Source organism: Neoarius graeffei, chromosome 1 (genome assembly GCF_027579695.1).
Source record: "Neoarius graeffei isolate fNeoGra1 chromosome 1, fNeoGra1.pri, whole genome shotgun sequence".
NCBI lineage: Eukaryota > Metazoa > Chordata > Actinopteri > Siluriformes > Ariidae > Neoarius > Neoarius graeffei.
The window spans coordinates 38,248,967-38,270,558 of record NC_083569.1 but is presented as its reverse complement, the minus strand read 5'-3'; the positions used below and the strand labels follow the sequence as shown (position 1 = coordinate 38,270,558).

The 21,592-nt window shown below is 40.5% G+C and overlaps 1 protein-coding gene across 2 annotated transcripts in view; it reads left to right on the top strand.

The window, feature by feature from the left end:
- The window catches only part of slc6a9 (solute carrier family 6 member 9), a 222,373-nt gene that overhangs the window by 197,153 nt on the left and 3,628 nt on the right, over positions 1 to 21,592 (top strand). The window contains exon 15 of one of the 2 annotated variants that reach the window (XM_060931398.1): positions 8,749 to 11,477. The exons of the other annotated variant lie outside the window; for it this stretch is intronic. The gene's annotated coding sequence lies outside the window, so the exon portion shown is untranslated. Of the gene's footprint in view, positions 1 to 8,748; positions 11,478 to 21,592 lie in introns of those variants that run through there. 2 annotated transcript variants of the gene reach the window in all.

The following is a 21,592-nucleotide window of genomic DNA, read 5'->3' as shown; positions in this document are numbered from 1 at the left end:
CAGCACCAGAGGAAGGCAGTGATCTAGCAATGTAGCTGCTATACAGTGGTGCTTGAAAGTTTGTGAACCCTTTAGAATTTTCTATATTTCTGCATAAATATGACCTAAAACATCATCAGATTTTCACACAAGTCCTAAAAGTAGATAAACAGAACCCAGTTAAACAAATGAGACAAAAATATTATACTTGGTCATTTATTTATTGAGGAAAATGATCCGATATTACATATCTGTCAGTGGCAAAAGTATGTGAACCTCTAGGGTTAGCAGTTAATTTGAAAGTGAAATTAGAGTCAGGTGTTTTCAATCAATGGGATGACAATCAGGTGTGAGTGGGCAGCCTGTTTTATTTAAAGAACAGGGATCTATCAAAGTCTGATCTTCACAACACGTTTGTGGAAGTGTATCATGGCACAAACAAAGGAGATTTCTGAGGACCTCAGAAAAAGCATTGTTGATGCTCATCAGGCTGGAAAAGGTTACAAAACCATCTCTAAAGAGTTTGGACTCCACCAATCCACAGTCAGACAGATTGTGTACAAATGGAGAAAATTCAAGTCCATTGTAACCCTCCCCAGGAGTGGTCGACCAACAAAGATCACTCCAAGAGTAAGGCGTGTAATAGTCGGTGAGGTCACAAAGGACCCCGGGGTAACTTCTAAACAACTGAAGGCCTCTCTCACATTGACTAATGTTCATGTTCATGAGTCCACCACCAGGAGAACACTGAACAACAATGGTGTGCATGACAGAGTTGCAAGGAGAAAGCCACTGCTCTCCAAAAAGAACATTGCTGCTCATCTGCAGTTTGCTAAAGAGCACATGGACAAGCCAGAGGGCTATTGGAAAAATGTTTTGTGGACGGAGGAGACCAAAATAGAACTTTTGGTTTAAATGAGAAGCGTTATGTTTGGAGAAAGGAAAACACTGCATTCCAGCATAAGAACCTTATCCCATCTGTGAAACATGGTGGTGGTAATATCATGGTTTGGGCCTGTTTTGCTGCATCTGGGCCAGGACGGCTTGCCATCATTGATGGAACAATGAATTCTGAATTATACCAGCAAATTCTAAAGGAAAATGTCAGGACATCTGTCCATGAACTGAATCTCAAGAGAAGGTGGGTCATGCAGCAAGACAACGACCCTAAGCACACAAGTCGTTCTACCAAAGAATGGTTAAAGAAGAATAAAGTTAATGTTTTGGAATGGCCAAGTCAAAATCCTGACCTTAATCCAATGGAAATGTTGTGGAAGGACCTGAAGCGAGCAGTTCATGTGAGGAAACCCACCAACATCCCAGAGTTGAAGCTGTTCTGTATGGAGGAATGGGCTAAAATTCCTCCAAGCCAGTGTGCAGGACTGATCAACAGTTACCGCAAACGTTTAGTTGCAGTTATTGCTGCACAAGGGGGTCACACCAGATACTGAAACCAAAGGTTCACATACTTTTGCCACTCACAGATATGTAATATCGGATCATTTTCCTCAATAAATAAATGACCAAGTATAATATTTTTGTCTCATTTGTTTAACTGGGTTCTGTTTATCTACTTTTAGGACTTGTGTGAAAATCTGATGATGTTTTAGGTCATATTTATGCAGAAATGTAGAAAATTCTAAAGGGTTCACAAACTTTCAAGCACCACTGTAAGTGCATTTCATGATGCAATTGATGAAACTCCTGGGTTGTATTTCTTCTCTTTTTAATCTCTTAACAGTGCATCACTGTGTCCTATTTGTCATTCAAGTCGTCTTTGTAATTTTCCGTTTTTGTTGATTAACCTCTTGATGAAAGTTACATTCCCCTAGAAAGTGTAGAAAAAGGTACACACAGCAACAACAATAACAAACAGCAGTAGGAAAAAAAAAAGTAAGAGGTGGGAGGCAGAGGTATCGGACGTTCAGTTGGGCACAGCACAGTGCAAATCCTTGATGCAAGTCATTGAAGGAAATAATACATAAAGCACAAGCTTAAACGTGGTCAGTGCAATGATTTTACATTTACTTGACTTTATAGTGAAAAGAGCACAGCACCATCATGCATGCTGCACACATTAGCCAGCTTGGTGATGCTTGTATCCACAGTCATTAACGTGAAATACTGCAATAACCCACATCTTGTAATCATTAAAATGCCATGTCAAGGTCCGACAAAGTTTAGAAGAACATGCACTAGCCCTATATTCGCAAATATTACTTCCCTAAGAAGAATCAAGCCATTTATAGAAAATCAGCTGTTTGATCCAAACTTACAAATACTTATGCCTGAGGTTTATTTTTTACAAAGGAGATTAATGTCCTCTTGTATCCGATTTTTTTCTCAGCTTGGAAAAAAATTTCCATTTCCCACCAGTTTTCTCTCTCACACACCAGTAACTGAGACATGCTGCTCTACCATCACATCTAGCTTGGAAGTTGGAAGCATAGACATATAAACATAGACGCCGCATTGAGCTGGTGGCCCCGTTGCTGGGATACGTCAGAGTGTTCGCCATATTGGATGTGGCAAATCTTCCCCGTAAACCAATGCAAGTAAATGGACTGAACTTCATAAAGCCCCTTTCTACAATAATATTTAACTCGATGCCTTTTATTCACCCATTAAGACACACACGTATATATTTGGGAAACAAACAGGCATCAAAACAACACATATAACTTTTAATGTGATGGTTATAAATAGTGTGCGAAATACCCTGTACACTGCAAACTAGCGACAGATACGCGATAGATAGCTCAGGTAAGCTAATCAGTCAGCATACCGTAGCAAGCTACCAAAACCTGAGGCCACAATAACCAACCTACAAGACTGAATATGATAAATGATGGAAATAGTGGAAAAACTGGAAATAGTGAATGAAAATAAAAATGTACTGTTTTATTTATTGAGTCACCACACAGACCTACTCTCGTTGAATAAAGTGAGCTGAATGACCGCCAAACTGAGTTCGGCCAGGTTCTAACGTCATACCAAAACAAAATACATCACTGATTCCTTCACATTCAGAAAGGTTAAGAACATTCATCATACGTTCAAAAACGTTCATCATAGTGTGGCACTGTATTATCTAATTCTCACTGCTTGTAACTCTACACCTACCCGGTGGAGATGAGCTGGGAAACTGAAGACTGAAGGAACAGCTCCCTCTCTGATCCTGACTGTCTGACCTGTTCTGTCAAAATCCTCCGTTCTGAAGTGTTCACTGTAGCAGAAAACCCTTCCCGTCGCACAGCTGTCTCCCACTGCTTTTTCATCTCTTTATTTTTGGGAAACCTACATAGTATGTGAAAAGTTAGCTAAGCAACTAACAACAATCAGCGTAGTTATGAAGGAAATACTTTGTTGTTTGGAGACAGGTTTCACTGAGTGGCTATTATGCGCGAGACTTCATATTAGCCACAAAGTCAGAAAAATCTGTTCGTAAAATTACGTTATAATGACCAAATACAATGAAAAGTATTTTTCCAGTCTCACCTGTGAAAGGTAATCCCATGTGATCTCGTTTGGATGGTAAACCTGTTGGTACAGTTAAACGCAGCACATGAATGAGGCATCTTTATTCTCAGCTACTGTCTAGACGCGATACCAGAGACGGTTGAAGAATCTCCACTTTGCCACATCCAATATGGCGGCGAGGATGACGTATGATTCTACGCAGAAGGCGGCGTCTATGTTTATATGTCTATGGTTGGAAGTACTAGCTCTTCCACATCCAAGTTAGTGTCACTCTGATTGACAGTGGAGAGAGTAATACTATCCCTCCCACCCTGACAGCACAGTCAGTTTTGCTCTCCTGGACCTCTTGGCCACCGTCTGTAGCATCGTCAAGTTTCAAAATCACAACAACTCCATGTTAGGAACAGTCAGGTACTTTTTTTTTTCTTGTCACTAGCCCTGTAAATGACATTGTGAATGGCCATCTATGTTTACTCACTACTCTGCTAACTTAAATGGCATGACCATTATATTTTGCTTTGAAAATCTTGTGTCACTGTTTCCCATTGGAAACCAGTGCATGGAATTGTGGGGGCCAGTCAGCTTGTAACGTTCATGATTCTGAAATGGAGTCAGACACTCGGACAAGCTGTGAGCAGGGCATCTGAGGCTGATTTTGGTAGCTCTCATGCGAGAGAAGAGAGATGTCTGGCAGCTGACAATGACTAAACTGTACAAATATCATCATTTGAAAAAGTAACTGTATGAGCATGTCCAAGATTTCCCATGACAGTAATAATTTTTTAGATTGCGTAATATGAACGCATAGTCTTGATGCATGACGGTGAATCGTAGCCTACAAACTGGGTCTGTTTTAGCATTTTTGTGCTAAAATAGCATTTGATGTTCTGAACCCCTTCTTCTAAAATGAATATTTTTTTAGTGTGTAGAGTTCTGTTCATTCCTGTCTATGCTAGCGATGACGAGACTTGGTCTAATATAACTGCACCATGGTCCTGTACTGTATTATTTTACAGTGATGTCAAAATTAATAATTGATTAACTGGACTTGTGTGTGTGTATTTTTAAACGATTATTTTAAATGTTATCAGATTGGGGGACATTTTGTAGTTGTGCTCATTTTGGTTTAGTTTTCTTTTTATTAGCCAGGGTTTCTGTGTAGTGAAAATCTTTCACCAGTGAGTCTTCACGTCTTACAGAATAACATCAGTATTGATGTCATTTTAAATCCATATGTAACTAGCTATGTGGTCATTTAACAAAGAGTTTACCTTTTTAAGAGAGTCACTTTTGTTTTATTTTTATAGTACTAAAACTGTATGTTGTCTTAAAGTTGTATTTTTTTGTATCTATATGCAGTGACACTGTTTTGATTTTATCTCAAGCTCCTTCTCAAAAATATTGCCAAACTAACACTCTGGAATGAAACTTGAAGCACAGAGGAATGATTTTCACAGTGCTCAACTAAGAAAGAATATTCACCTCTTTTACAGTGATTGCACTGGTTATTCCTCCACCGCAGTGTAATACATTCTACCTGAACTACAGTGCATTCCCTAAAGCATGCTGTAGTGTCCTTTAGGAAGATATGACTCTATATGCACCCTTGTCTAACTGAAAGGGTATAACATTTCATTTGATAGAAGAGTAGTTGGGGCGGCACGGTGGTGTAGTGGTTAGCGCTGTTGCCTCACAGCAAGAAGGTCCGGGTTCGAGCCCTGTGGCCGGCGAGGGCCTTTCTGTGTGGAGTTTGCATGTTCTCCCCGTGTCCGCGTGGGTTTCCTCCGGGTGCTCCGGTTTCCCCCACAGTCCAAAGACATGCAGGTTAGGTTAACTGGTGACTCTAAATTGACCGAATGTGTGAATGGTTGTCTGTGTCTATGTGTCAGCCCTGTGATGACCTGGCGACTTGTCCAGGGTGTACCCCGCCTTTCGCCCATAGTCAGCTGGGATAGGCTCCAGCTTGCCTGCGACCCTGTAGAAGGATAAAGCGGCTAGAGATAATGAGATGAGAAGAGTAGTTGCTGTTAGATTTCATTTTAACATCACTTTAACATTTAAACATGTAGCTCTTGTTTGGCAAGATGGTAGTCTACAATAAATAAATAGCTGTCTATTGACGGGACATGGAGACACTAAATATGTGGGGCCATCTGTGAAAACCCTTCATCTGATGAAATTTTGTCTACTATATACAGTATATACACCAATCAGCCATAACATGAAAACCACTGACAGGTGAAGTGAATAGCATTGCTTATCCCCTTGACAGGTGCCACTATAATGTGTAGGATATACACTTGTGTTCAAAATAATAGCAGTCCAACACGACTAACCAGATCAGTCACTGTTTTTGGTGGAAATTATATTACTACATGGCAAATAATTTACCAGTAGGTGTAGTAGAGTCATAGAAAACCAATAGACCCAACATTCATGATATGCATGCTCCTGAGTCTGTGTAATCGAATAATTAAGTGAAAGGGATGTGTTCAAAATAATAGCAGTGTGGAGTTTAATTAGTGAGGTCATTCATTCTGTGAAAAAACAGATGTCAATCAGGTGGCCCTAATTTAAGGATGAAGCCGGCACATGTTGTACATCCATTTCTCTCTGAAAACCTGAGAAACATGGGTCGTTCCAGACATTGTTCAGAAGAACAGCGTGCTTTGATTAAAACGTTGATTGGAGAGGTAAAACGTATACTGTAAAGAAGTGCAGAAAATTATGGGCTGCTCGGCTAAAATGATCTCCAGTGCTTTAAAATGGACAGCAAAGCCAGAGAGACGTGGAAGAAAACAGAAGACTACCATTCGAATGGATCGAAGAATAGCCAGAATGGCAAAGACTCAGCCAATGATCAGCTCCAGGGTGATCAAAGACGGTCTGAAGTTACCTGTGAGTACTGTGACAATTAGAAGATGCCTGTGTGAGGCTAATCTATCGGCAAGAAGCTCCCGCAAAGTTCCACTGTTAAAAAAAAGACGTGCTGAAGAGGATACAATTTACCAAAGAACACATCGACTGGCCTAAAGAGAAATGGAAAAACATTTTGTGGACTGATGAAAGTCCACAATTGTTCTTTTTGGGTCCAAGGGCCGCAGACAGTTTTTCAGACGACCCCCAAACACTGAATTCAAGCCACAGTACACTCTGAAGACAGTGAAGCATGGTGGTGCAAGCATCATGATATGGGAATGTTTCTCTTACTGTGGTGTTGGGCCCATTTATCGCATACCAGGGATCATGGATCAGTTTGCATATATCAAAATACTTGAAGAGGTCATGTTGCCTTATGCTGAAGAGGAAATGCCCTTGAAATGGGTGTTTCAACAAGACAACGACCCCAAACACACCAGTAAGCGAGCAGCATCAGGGTTCAAGACCAACAAAATGAAAGTTCTGGAGTGGCCAGCCCAATCCCCGGACCTTAATCCGATAGAAAACTTGTGGGGTGACATCAAAAATGCTGTTTCTGAGGCAAAACCAAGAAATGCAGAGGAATTGTGGAATGTTGTCAAATCATCCTGGGCTGGAATATCTGTTCACAGGTGCCAAAAGTTCTCAGAAACCGTGGTTATACAACTAAATATTAGTTTAGTGATTCACAGGAATGCTAAATCCTTAAGATTTTTTTCAGTTTATACAGTAAATATTTGGAGTTTGTAATGAAAAATGCAGACACTGCTATTTTTTGAACAGCCCAATGTTCATTTTTCTTCATTTTCTGTAAAGTAATTAAAATATTCATACATTTTTCTTCATGTTTTGATGTAGAATATAATGTGCAGTGTTCCCAATGCATGGAAATAAAAACTATTATAAGGATTTTGAGCTTTACTCACGTTTTTAAACACACTGCTATTATTTTGAACACAACTGTATTAGGCAGCAAGAGAATAGTCAGTTCTTGAAGTTGATGTGTTGGAAGCAGGAAAAATGGGCAAGCGTAAGGCTCTAAGTGACTTTGACAAGGGCCAAATTGTGATGGCTAGATGACTGGGTCTGAGCATCTCCAAAATGGCACATCCTGTGGGGTGTTCCTGGGATGTAGTGGTTAATACCTACCAAAAGTGATCCAAGGAAGGACAACCGGTGAAATGGCAACAGGATCATGGGTGTCAAAGGCTCACTGATTCGCATGGGGCACAAAGGCTAGCTCATATGGTCCAATCCCACAGAAGAGCTACTGTAGCACAAACTGCTGAAAAAGTTGATGCTCATGTATACACACACACAGTAGACTAGACTACTGTCTACCTATATACAGCTCTGGAAAAAATTAAGAGACCACTGCAAAATTATCCATTTCTCTGGTTTTACTATTTATAGGTATGTGTTTGAGGAACATGTACATTTTTGTTTTATTCCATAAACTACTGAACATTTTCCCCAAATTCCACATAAAAATATTGTCACTTAGAGTATTCAGTTGCAGAAAATGACAACTTGTCAAAATAAAGATGAAATGTTTTCAGACTTTGAGTAATGCATAGAAATCAAGATCATATTCAATTTTAAACAACACAATACTAGTGTTTGAACTTGGGATGACTTCAGAAATCAATATTTAGTGGAATAACCCTGACATTTAATCACAGCTTTCATGTGTCTTAGCATGCTCTCCACCAGTCTTTCACATTGCTCTTGGGTGACTTTATGCCACTCCTGGTGCAAAAATTCAATCAGCTCAGCTTTGTTTGATGGCTTGTGATGGTTTTCAGTGTGGTTCAGGTCTGAATGATGGGATTTTGATCTTGTGGTCCTCCATCCACACACTGATTGACCTGGCTCTGTGGCATGGAGTGTTGTCCTGCTGGAAAACCCAATCCTCAGAGTTAGGGAACATGGTCAGAGCAGAAGAAAGCAAGTTTTCTTCCAGAATAACCTTGTATATGGCTTGATTCATGTGTCCTTCACAAACAAAGATCTGTCCCATTCCAGCCTTGTTGAAGCATCCACAGATCATCATTGATCGTCCACTAAATTTCACAATGGGTGCGAGACACTGTGGCTTGTCGGCCTCTCCAGGTCTCTAACCATTAGACTATCAGGTAATGGGAAAAGCTGAAAAATTGGACTCATCAGAGTAGATGACCTTACTCCAGTCCTCTGTGGTCCAGTCCTTATGGACTTTAGCAAACCTCAGCCTGGCTCTTCTTTGCTTCTCATTGATGAAGGGCTTTTTTTCCTAGCTTTGCATGACTTCAACCTCACCCAGAGGAGCCTGTTTTGAACCATCCTTGCCATGCACTTAACCCCAGCTGCCATTTGCCATTCTTTCTGTAGGTCACTTGAGGTCATCCTATGGTTGTTGAATGACATTCGGAGGAGCTGATGATCATCCCAGTCAATGGAGAGTCATTTTCACCCTCAGCCTGTCTGTAACTTTGTTGTCTCCAGTGTCTACTGCTTGACCTTGTTCTTATGAACTGCTATCTTTGAAATTTTGAGGATGGAAGCAACCTGACACTCACTGTATCCCTCTGCCAGTAAAGCCAGAACTGATTAGGTGATCACCTGAACCAACTCTTATTTAATGAAGAAAAGTATAAAATCCACAGCTGTGGTCATCACTATCTTCTTGCAATAGGACCAGTTTGGATAGCAAAAAACTGTGTTCATCATGCCAAAAGAGTTAAAAAGAAAAGTTTTGAGTGAGAAAAAGAAAGGTACTTGTGTTGGAATTCTAGCACAGACACTGGAATGAAATGGGTGCCATACATAGAGATGCTGATTTTTAGAAAAAATTGAAGTGGTCTCTTAACTTTTTCCAGAGTTGTGTAGTATACTGTGTAAAGGTTTCAAAGTCTGGTTACCCCCCAAAAGTGAAGATGGGGGGTAACCCTGCATTTAAAGATTTCATTCTGACTGCGTGCAGGCTAATTTGAAAGCCCATATCTGATTCCGGCGGCACGGTGGTGTAGTGGTTAGCGCTGTCGCCTCACAGCAAGAAGGTCCGGGTTCGAGCCCCGTGGCCGGCGAGGGCCTTTCTGTGTGGAGTTTGCATGTTCTCCCCATGTCCGCGTGGGTTTCCTCCGGGTGCTCTGGTCTCCCCCACAGTCCAAAGACATGCAGGTTAGGTTAACTGGTGACTCTAAATTGACCGTAGGTGTGAATGTGAGTGTGAATGGTTGTCTGTGTCTATGTGTCAGCCCTGTGATGACCTGGCGACTTGTCCAGGGTGTACCCCGCCTTTCGCTCGTAATCAGCTGGGATAGGCTCCAGCTTGCCTGCGACCCTGTAGAACAGGATAAAGCGGCTAGAGATAATATCTGATTCCAGACTGAATGAGGCTCATGAGGCTTGGATCCATTGTGCTATAGCATGTAACTAACCTTCACTGTATGAGGAAGCACACTTGAAACATTTTTCGGTAGACTGACTGTTTTTACCACCACGTTTATTAAACTGACTCCTTAGCCAATGTGTTATTTACAGGAAGGCAAGATTAAAATGGAAATAAAATTTTTCCTACATTGTTTTGGTGAAATAACTATTCTTTTAAAGTATATTATAGGCAGAAAAAAACTCAATTTTTGCCATAATTTAGCCACAGTGGCATCTGATGAGTTTTCCCCACCCACTATACATGTATATATCCACCTTTTTTTTGTAGGATGGATTTTTGTGTGTGTGTGTGTGTGTGTGTGTGTGTGTGTGTGTGTGTGTGTGTGTATTCCCAATATTCATCAGGCATGTTTAAACCTGAAGTAAAATGTGTATACTAGATTGGCTTCAACAAACCGTATAGTACTAGAACATGTTAACTAGTGACAAATGAATTATTAGTTAGACTGGAAACTGCGATGTTTCTGTAAACTTTCCAAAGGGTCCACTGACGTTTAAAAGTGGATGATCGACTCATACTAACCTGTAGCTGTGTAATTATCAGTCCTTTTAATACATAAGATCAGATCCAGTTGTTTTGTGTTGCTGATTTAACCGAAATGTCGCAAGCCCTAAAGTTGACTGCAAAATCTCCTAATAGAGATATTGTAACATACTGTGACATGTTGTACTCCTGGTTTGAATATCTGAGCCGCTCATCTGTGTGTTATTCATTTCCACTATGAATATAGATTTTTTTCCCCCTTTTATTCTTTTTTGTAGGTTTGTCAAGTATTAATGCACACTATATCGTATTTGGACAATGACAGTATAACATAACTAAAACTGTGATTTTTTATTTTTATTTTTTTAATCTGGTTGCTTGCTGTTATAAAGAAACCTTTTTTTTTTTTAACAGAATGCATCACCTTGCATTTTCATGTTATTCCAGCACTTTACAATGTGACTGTTATGATATTTAATGCAACATACAGTACTATGCAAAAGTCTTAGGCATCCCTTTTTTTTTTTTTTAGTCCAAACTTTGTTTATAGCCTTCTACATTATTGAGACAGTACAAAACATTTTGGATTTCCATACATTAGTTTCCCAGCACAAAATTAATTGTTACAGAAAAATGTTTGTATGTGACAAAGTGTCCAGAAAAACTGTGGCTGGTTCTGGAAGATGCTCAGTAAAACCTACAGCTCATTCCCTGATAAAACTGCACAAACTATACCTAATAGCACTTTTTTTTTAAGCAAAGGGTCATCTCACACCAAATATTGACTTTGTTTCATTTATTACTGTTTAAAGCTCTTTGTATAGTATTTTTTTTAATGTAGAAACATTTAATTTCATTATTTTTGAAGGCATCTTTTCTCTACAGCACTTCTTTGCTCAGACTTTTGCACAGTACTGTATATTACAACCCTACCCACTCTCTACTGCTCAAAAGTTACGGAGAAAAAAATAAAAAGAAGGTCCGTGTCCACTACTGTCACATCCTGGTGAAATTCCTGTGAGGGCACAATGAAAATGAGCTCAGAACTTTCTATCAAACATATCTAACCATGTCTTTGGAATCTTAGGGCCAAATTGCATCAAACGTTGTCTTAGTCGCGCCAGCTGTGTATCTTAAATGGTTCAATTTCAAATGGTAAAATAAAGTTTATTTTAAAGATCAACTGTCTGTGTGCCTTTTCTGGAATAATTGCGCTGTTCAATTTCATTGCATGTATGAAAGAAATGTGTAAACATGTGGTGTCTTTTATTAAACCTCTACTCTGTAGTTTATCCCCTTCAGATACAAGGAAAAATGCTATGGAACGTCATGTGTACAATTGTACACGTTATGTCCGAAGGGGTTAAAATCTAAATAACATATCTACCCAGCTGCCAGATGTTGGTGCGTTCAGGTAGCGCTGAGCAGGTTTTCTGTCTGATGAAGTGTCAGGTGTCTGTTCACCCGCTGCCCCCTGCTGCTGGCTGTCTGCTCTGCAGGTGGCATGGGTATCAGTGGTGTCGGGGCAACTCCGAAATGCCCAGTCGGTGCCCCAGCCTTAAGTCTACAGGTTGCAGATCCTACAAATTCAAATTCCGACTCACTTGGAGAACTCTGTACAGTGGCTGAAGAAGCAGAGCTATTTTGTAGCACTGGGTAGATTTGCGAGTTCTCTAAATCCAGTTCCTGACGCTGTAGAGGATTTGGGGACGACAGTGAAAGTTGTGTAGCCTGAAGAGAAAGTCTGTGCTTGGTTTTGCCCAGGAGAGCAGGTCTCTTAGCATGTGGAGCTACAGCTACACCTGGAGGAGGCTTTGGTTGAAGAAAATCTGTTCTGGGTAAGACTGGTGAGACTGACTGCTTCTTCTTGGTGTCACTTGCCAAACCAGTCAACTTCATTTCCCTGAAAAATAATGCAGTATTATTGGAAATATTGACAGTCAATATCTAAATCTAGACAGAATTAGGATAAAGTGGTTTGAGTAAAATAATGGTCAGAAAAAGAAAAAAAAAATCAGGATTTTCAATCAGACCTGCTGGGAATCTGATAACCATTCAGCTTATCTGTGCATGCTGACTCGTTCATCAAATTCAGGGCTTCCAAGTCTCGCTGGATAAGTCTGCGTTCCTTTTTCAACTCTGTGAAGAAATAAGCCTCAGAAAAGTAACATGAAAGACTCAGAAATACTGTATGTCTCACTTCAAACCACATGAAAACATCAGTTAAAAAGCATATGTCTATTTTAGTGCTCTTATAGCAAAGCAAATATTAAGAGCCAACATACTGTATATTGTTATACTGTAATTATCAGTTTGAAGCAGCTAAACAGTCCTGGAAAATGTCTCTGTTTTAAAGGATGTAAAGTGGAGGTGCTGGGGGAGGCTTTTTTTTCCCCCCCTCAATCAAATCAAGTATAGTGTAAATCAAGTCTGTGCTCTGCTCATTCAGAGAATGAGACAGCAAAACTGGATATAAATTAATCACTCAACCACTAGATGGTAGTGAAACCCAGTTCAACGGATTGTTCTTGCACATCTGGATATGGTTAAGAACTTGGTTTCAAATGTACTTAAAATGTACAGTGTGTTCTCACACAATATATTTAGTGTTGATTTCTGACCAGTCACATTGAAACATGTGACATATGCAGATTATTTTAATGAATAAATCCATCATCCGTATTCTTTATATACAGTATCAGGCAAAAGTTTGGACACACCTACTCATTCATAGGTTCTCCTGTATTTTGACTATATGGAATTATGTAGTGGCGGCACAGTGGTGTATTATTGGTTAGCACTGTCGCCTCACAGCAAGAAGGTCCGGGTTCGAGCCCAGTGGCCGGCAAGGGCCTTTCTGTGTGGAGTTTGCATGTTCTCCCCATGTCTGCGTGGGTTTCGACCGGATTCTCCAGTTTCTCACAGTCCAAAGACATGCAGGTTAGGCTAAGTCATGGCTCTAAATTGACCGTGAGTGTGAATGGTTGTCTGTGTCTATGTGTCAGCCCTGTGATGACCTGGCGACTTGTCCAGGGTGAACCCCGCCTTTCGCCCGTAGTCAGCTGGGATAGGCTCCAGCTTGCCTGTGACCCTGTAGAACAGGATAAAGTGGCTACAAATAATGAGATGAGATGAGAAAAAAAAGTGTTAAAAAACCAAAATGTTTGATATTTTAGATTTTTCAAAGTGTCCACTGTTTACCTTGATGACACTTTGCACACTATTGGCATTATCTTAACCAGCTTCATGAGGTAGTCACCTGGAATGCTTTTCAATTAACAGGCGTGCCTTGTCAAAAGTTAATAATTAGTGCAATTTCTTGCCTTCTTAATGAGTTTGAGATCAAATAGTAAATAATAAAAATACAGTAAATAGCCCTATTCCACAACTGTAGTAATCCATATTATGTCAAGAACCGCTCAACTAAGTAAAGAGAAACGACATCCATCATTACTTTAAGACATGGAGTGACTTTAATTAATAAAAATAAAGAAAAAACATTGAATTAGGTGTGCCAAACTTCTGACTGGTACTCTCGTATCTGGTTAACCACAGTTCAGTCTTGTTGTATTAGTTAATTACAGTGGATATAAAAAGTGTACACACCCCATTAAAATGATAGGTTTTTCTGATGTAAAAAAAAATGAGACCACGATAAATAATTTCAAAACTTTTCCCACTTTTAAATGTGACCTATAACCTGTACAATTCAAGTGAAAAACAAACAAATCTGTTAGGGGGGGAAAAAAAACATACAATAAGTTGGCTGTGTAAGTATGCACACCCTTAAACTAATACTTTGTTGAAGCACCTTTTGATTTAATTACAGCATTCAGTCTTTTTGGGTCGGAGTCGATCAGCCTGCCACATCTAGACTTGCCGATATTTGCCCACTCTTCCTTGCAAAAGCGCTCCAAATCTGTCAGATTGCGAGGGCATCTCTTGTGCACAGCCCTCTTCAGGTCATCCCACAGATTTTCAACTGGATTTAGGTCTGGGCTCTGGCTGGGCCGTTCTAAAACTTTTTTGGGGTCATTGTGCTGAAAGATGAAATTCCTTTTCATCTTCAGCTTTCTAGCAGACACCTGAAAGTTTTGGGCCAAAATTGACTGGTATTTAGAACTGGTCATAATTCCCTCCACCTTGACTAAAGCCCCTGTTGCAGCTGAAGAAAAACAACCTCAAAACATGATGCTGCCACCACCATGCTTCACTGTGGGGATGGGGTTCTTTTGGTGATGCACAGTGTTGTTTTTGCGTCAGACATACCTTTTGGAATCGTGGCCAAAAAGTTCAACCTTGGTTTCATCAGACCATATCACATTTTCCCACATGCTTTTGGGAGAGTTGATGTATTTTTTGCAAAATTTATCTGGGCCTTGATGTTTTTCTTTGACCCTACCCAATAGTCCAGACATATGGAGAATACGGGAGATTGTTGTCACATGTAGTACACAACCAGTACTTGCCAGAAATTCCTGCAGCTCCTTCAGTGTTGCTGTCGGCCTCTTGGCAGCCTCCCTGACCAGTTTTCGTCTTGTCTTTTCATCAATTTTGGAGGGACGTCCAGTTCTCAGTAATGTCACTGTTGTCCCATATTTTCTCCACTTCTTGATGACTGTCTTCACTGTGCTCCATGGTATATCTAATGCCGTGGAAATATTTTTGTACCCTTCTCCTGGCTGATACCTTTCAACAGTGAGATCCCTCTGACGCTTTGTTAGCTCTCTGTGAACCCTGGCTTTTGCTGGAGGATGCAACTGAGTAAATGTCTGAACTTTATTTGGGGTTAATCAGAGTCATTTTAATTGATGGCAGTGTGTACCCAAAAAGACTGAATGCTGTAATTAAATCAAAAGGTGCTTCAACAAAGTATTAGTTTAAGGGTGTGCATACTTATGCAACCAGCTTACTGTACGTTTTTTTTTTTTTATTTATGTTTTTCCCCCTAACAGATTTGTTTGCTTTTCAATTGAATTGTACAGGTAATAGGTCACATTAAAGGTGGGAAAAGTTTTGAAATTATTTATCATGGTCTCATTTTTTTTACATCAGAAAAACCTATCATTTTAACGGCGTGTACACTTTTTATATCCACTGTACCTTCTTAAAGTCTACACATTCATTTAACAAAGGGTTTATTTAAATTAAATACAATTGGGGGTCCCAACACAGAATCTTTAAGGACAACATTTCTCAATATACAGTGCCTTGAAAAAGTATTCATACCCCTTGAACTTTTTCACATTTTTCCACCTTATAACCACGAACTTAAAAGTTTTTTATTGAGATTCTATGTGATAGACCAATACAGAGTAGCACATAATTGTGAAGTGAAATGAAAATGATAAATGGTCTTCAAAATTTTAAACAAATAAAAATCTGAAAAATGTGGTGTGCATTAGTATTCAGCCCCCCTGCGTCAATACTTTGTAGAGCCACCTTTTGCTGCAATTACAGCTGCAAGTCTTTTGTGGTACAGTATGTCTCTACCAGCTTTGCACATCTAGATACTGAAATTTTTGCCCATTCTTCTTTGCAAAATAGCTCAAGCTCAGCCAGATTGGATGGAGAGTGTCTGTGAACAGCAATTTTCAAGTCTTGCCACAGATGCTCAATGGGATTTAGGTCTGGACTTTGACTGGACCATTCTAACACATGAATATTCTTTGATCTAAACCATTCCATTGTAGCTCTGGCTGTATGTTTAGGGTCATTGTCTTGCTGGAAGGTGAATCTCCTTCCCAGTCTCAAGTCTTTTGCAGCCTCCAACAGGTTTTCTTCCAGGATTGCCCTGTATTTAGCTCCATCCCTCTTCCCATCAACTGTGACTAGCTTCCCTGTCCCTGCTGAAGAAAAGCATCCCCATAGCATGATGCTGCCACCACCATGTTTCACAGTGGGGATGGTGTGTGCAGGGTGATGAGCAGTGTTAGTTTTCCACCGCACATAGCGCTTTGCATTTAGGCCAAAAAGTTCAACTTTGGTCTCATCTGACCAAAGCACCTTCTTCCACATGTTTGCTGTGTCCCCTACATGGCTTCTTATGCCTGTCTTTCAACAATGGCTTTCTTCTTGCCACTCTTCCAAAAAGGCCAGATTTGTGGAGTGTACGACTTATAGTTGTCCTGTGCACAGATTCTCCCACCTGAGCTGTGGATTTCTGCAGCTCCTCCAGAGTGATCATGGGCCTCTTGGCTGCTTCTCTGACCAGTGCTCTCCTTGCTCGCTGTCAGTTTAGGTGGACGGCCATGTCTTGGTAGGTTTGCAGTTGTGCCATACTTTTTCCATTTTTGAATGATGGATTGAACAGTGCTTCTTGAGATGTTCAGAGCTTGGGATATTTTTTATAACCTAACCCTGCTTTAAACTTCTCCAGAACTTTATCCCTGACCTGTCTGGTGAGTTCTTTGGTCTTCATGATGCTGTTTGTTCTTCAGTGTTCTCTAACAAACCACTGAGGCCTTCACAGAACAAGTGTATTTATGCTGAGAGTAAATTACACACAGTAGGACTCTATTAACTAATTAGATGACTTCTGAAGGCAATTGATTGCACTGGATTGTATTTAGAGGTATCAGAGTACAGGGGGCTGAATACTAATGCACACCACATTTTTCAGATTTTTATTTGTTTAAAAATTTGAAGACCATTTATCATTTTCGTTTCACTTCACAATTATGTGCTACTTTGTATTGGTCTATCACATAAAATCTCAATAAAAAAATTTTAAGTTCGTGGCTGTAAGGTGGAAAAATGTGAAAAAGTTCAAGGGGTATGAATACTTTTTCAAGGCACTGTATGTTTTATTTTAAATTGTATTTTAAGTTGTAGTACTTGCTAACAGTTACCAGACACCAGTTACCAGTTACCCCCAGACACTTTTGCATTTCTTTTTTATTGCTACCTAATTGCAAAAACACCACAGATTGACCACAGATACTTCTGGTTCATATACAAGTTCTTTCTTGGTGACTTTCCAGATTAATAATACACATGTTCTCTTCAGGCGGCACGGTGGTGTAGTGGTTAGCGCTGTCGCCTCACAGCAAGAAGGTCCGGGTTCGAGCCCCGTGGCCGGCGAGGACCTTTCTGTGTGGAGTTTGCATGTTCTCCCCGTGTCCGCGTGGGTTTCCTCCAGGTGCTCCGGTTTCCCCCACAGTCCAAAGACATGCAGGTTAGGTTAACTGGTGACTCTAAATTGACCGTAGGTGTGAATGTGAGTGTGAATGGTTGTCTGTGTCTATGTGTCAGCCCTGTGATGACCTGGCGACTTGTCCAGGGTGTACCCCGCCTTTCGCCCGTAGTCAGCTGGGATAGGCTCCAGCTTGCCTGCGACCCTGTAGAAGGATAAAGCGGCTAGAGATAATGAGATGAGAATGAGATGTTCTCTTCAATATATTAGATTTCTCCAGTTTAAAAAACCCAGAATAACTATTCTTCCTTTTTATCTCTCTGTCTATCTATCTGTTTGTTTGAAGGCTACTGTTCAGTTTCATCCAGCCACTTCTTTACTTCAGAGTGCTTCTTAATCATATTCAGCTCCTCTGGATATTTATTTCATCTGTGTATGCTGTTACCGGGATCATTTCATGTGTGTTAGCCCAGAGAGGGGAAAAAAAAATCAAAATCTTTTTCAATAAAAGGCTGGTGACTAAGACATAAATCAGAGCACTTTAATCTGAGCTGTGTTTGAAGTCCTTATTTCTTTTTTCCTTCATTTTCTATACAAATATTTTGGAGGGAAACAATGTTTTATTGCATACTGTAAAGTTTGTCAAGAAACTAAATCAATGTCTCCTTCTGATCATTATTAAATTCCTAAAGATACCCAACGTCTCCCATGCAATGTCCTTTTATTGTGGTTTTATGTCTGCTGTGAGTCTAAGTGAAAGCAAAATTACAGACAACATGAGCAGCTAAATATGTCATTCGTTCATTCCTTCCTTTTGAGTAACCGCTTTAACCTGATCAGGGTCCCAGTAGATCCAGAGTCTATCCCGGCACACTCATTCCTTCCATCCTAGGGCTAATTAAGAATAGCCAGTCCACATAGCGGCATCAGTAGCTGATTGTAGTTGTGAGTTCAAATCCCTGCACCATCAAGTTACCATTGCTGAGTCCTTATACAAGCTCCATAACCTTCATCTCTTATATCCTGTCTAGATTGTAAGTTGCTTTGGATAAAAGCATTAGCCAAATGAGCATAAACAATTTAATGTTCTCTCTGTATCACTGTGGGTTTCCTCAGGGTTCTCTGGTTTCCTTCCACTTCCCAAAAACATGCCTGTAAATGAATGGGCTATTCTAAATTGGCCTAGATGTGTGTGTGTGTGTGTGTGTGTGTGTGTGTGTGTGTGTGTGTGTGTGTGTGTGTGTGTGTGAGGCCATGCTATGGACTGGCATTCTATCCAGTGTGTATTCTTGCTTCACACTCGGCGTTCCCGAGATGGACCCACCAAGATCCTCACTAGGACAACATGGCTACTGAAAATGAATGACTGAATACAATCAAAATAAGATAAGTGAGGTGTGATTATAGTGTCAGCTGACTACTGACCTGTTAGAGTGGGCTCCATGTAGCTTCTCTGCTTTAGATATTCCAATTCCACACTCTCCTAAAACACACACACACACACACACACACACACACACACACACACACACACACACACACACACACACACAGGTGAAGCTACACTACCATAGAAACATATGCGAGGGAGGGAAAGAAACAGAAAGACTCAGCAAACTGTACGACCCTTTCTTAATATTTTACAGAAACCAATAAATGATGAAACAGCACATTGCAAAATCAAACGTACGGCTAAGGTGTTGTTGGTTATAAATCAGATGTTGGTCAGTCCAAAGTGCTAACTGTTGTAACAGAACTTCAAGCAGCCCTATTACAACACTGCTTTAGCTGACACAGGATGTAGTCCCTCATTAGCACATGCGATATCTGGCAGCTGGCAGTGAAGGAGCACTTTGAGGCCCATCAAACCCTCTGAGCTTATTATTCTGACATGGATTCAACAGCTAAGTATCCTAGTGGGCAGGACACAGCTGTTATGATGTTTGTATTAAGTGGGTGCTAATTTCCCCCCACACTGTGGCTGAAGCAGATGGCTGTGTCAGTGTGCGCAGTGTGAAGAAAAGCCTCCTGAAACACAACCTCAAGATGGGCAATGAGGAAAATGTTATAAAATAAGTGTGCACTTTGGGTGTTGATATGACAGTGAAATAGTAAATGTACATACTTTCCAAACAGCTCAGTACTAGTGAGTATACTTCATTAAAAGCTGTATATCACATATTAGTAAGGATGGAGACACTGAGTGCTATGTTGGGAGTACAGTATGTACTGTATGTCTGGAAATGTGGGCTAGATGGTTTTCCCATTTGTGAACAGTAAGAAGAAGAAGAAGTGCCACATCTGGAACTGCGTTCATTGCTGTGCCAACACAAAGTGGACAAAGTGTGTGTTGAGAAGCGAGGGAAAGAAACAGAAAGACTGGTAATGTGTGTGTGAGTGTATATAAGCAGTGCCTAAAAGTGGAGCTCCTGATGAGTGTATGAGCAAAATATTTGCAAGGGTACAAAATCAACCTGAATAGAATAATAACATTAGAGCATGTGAACCATCAGAGTGTGCAGTGTAGTGTATTTTGCATTAATAAATTGCCGCATTGTCTTGTAACACTGATACCAATAATGAGATACACATTAGGGTGGTCCCAAAATGTATGGGAAATTTTTTTTTTTTTACCAAAACATTCCGACCACCCTACCATTTTTTTTTACATAGGCTAAAAGAAGTCAGCAAGCAAAATTTCAGAAAAATTGGTTAATATTTAGAGGTGCCACACGAGGTTGCAAATCGGGTTAAGCCATTAACATTAGTTGGTGCGTAGACTGTTGCAGAGAAGATCTCAAACCCCCAAAAAGTCACAGTTCTAGAGGGAATATGCCACTTATATGAAAAAGAAGAGGCAGGAAGAGTTTATAGACTGATAGAAGGTTAACTTTCATGCACTAAGGGGTTCTTAAACAATGAGCACTGATCGTAATATGCTGATGAAGTTGTGAATGTTTTTCTTTCTATGTTTTTCAGATGGCTAGCAACAGTAATACAAGTAGTACTGGTGGTGCAAAGCACAAAACCAGAAAGGACAATTATGTTTGGTTAATTGGTCCCACTTCCAAGGAACTGTCTGGGAGAAAGCTTCCTTCTGCTAGGGAAGTCCTTAGTGTGTTCTTTTATCTCCACAAGATACCAGAATACCGAAGGGTTTAGAAAATCACAGAAAAGTAATAGCTATTGTTACTTTGAACACAGGAAGTTATATTACTGTATTGTTTGTATTAATATGAAACAGATAATAAGCCACATTATTTTATATTGTGTTGAGTGAAAACTTTAATGGCTTTGTGGCACCTCTAAACATTGTTCAATCTTAACCAAATTTCGCACAATAACTTCTTTTAGGCAATGTAAAAAAAAGGTAAGGTGGTCGTAACAAAATCTCATCTCATCTCATCATCTCTAGCCGCTTTATCCTGTTCTACAGGGTCGCAGGCAAGCTGGAGCCTATCCCAGCTGACTACGGGCGAAAGGCGGGGTACACCCTGGACAAGTCGCCAGGTCATCACAGGGCTGACACATAGACACAGACAACCATTCACACTCACATTCACACCTACGGTCAATTTAGAGTCACCAGTTAACCTAACCTGCATGTCTTTGGACTGTGGGGGAAACCGGAGCACCCGGAGGAAACCCACGCGGACACGGGGAGAACATGCAAACTCCACACAGAAAGGCCCTCGCCGGCCCCGGGGCTTGAACCCGGACCTTCTTGCTGTGAGGCGACAGCGCTAACCACTACACCACCGTGCCGCCCCCGTAACAAAATCCTAAAAAAAAAAAATTGGGGGACCACCCTAATACACACAGCAGTTACGAATACTTATTTATTCCTTTCTTTGACACCGTATGCTATGCACCAGAAACAACACCATGACATTTATTATGGTGTGACTCTGCTGGGTGCCTGGTGGACAGCAGTGAACCAGCGCTTTCACTTTACATCATTACTATATAGTTACCATCGAATATCAAACTTGATTTGTCAAACAGTTGTCTGGTTACATCTGTCACATCCGCACACAGTGCCATTAGGACTAGTTACCATGCACCTGTTCCTGATTGGAGCTCAATCACAGCGCGTACATATAAGGACTCTCAGTAACACACAGACTTTGCAAAAGCCTTGTATTTTGTATCGCTTTTCTCCT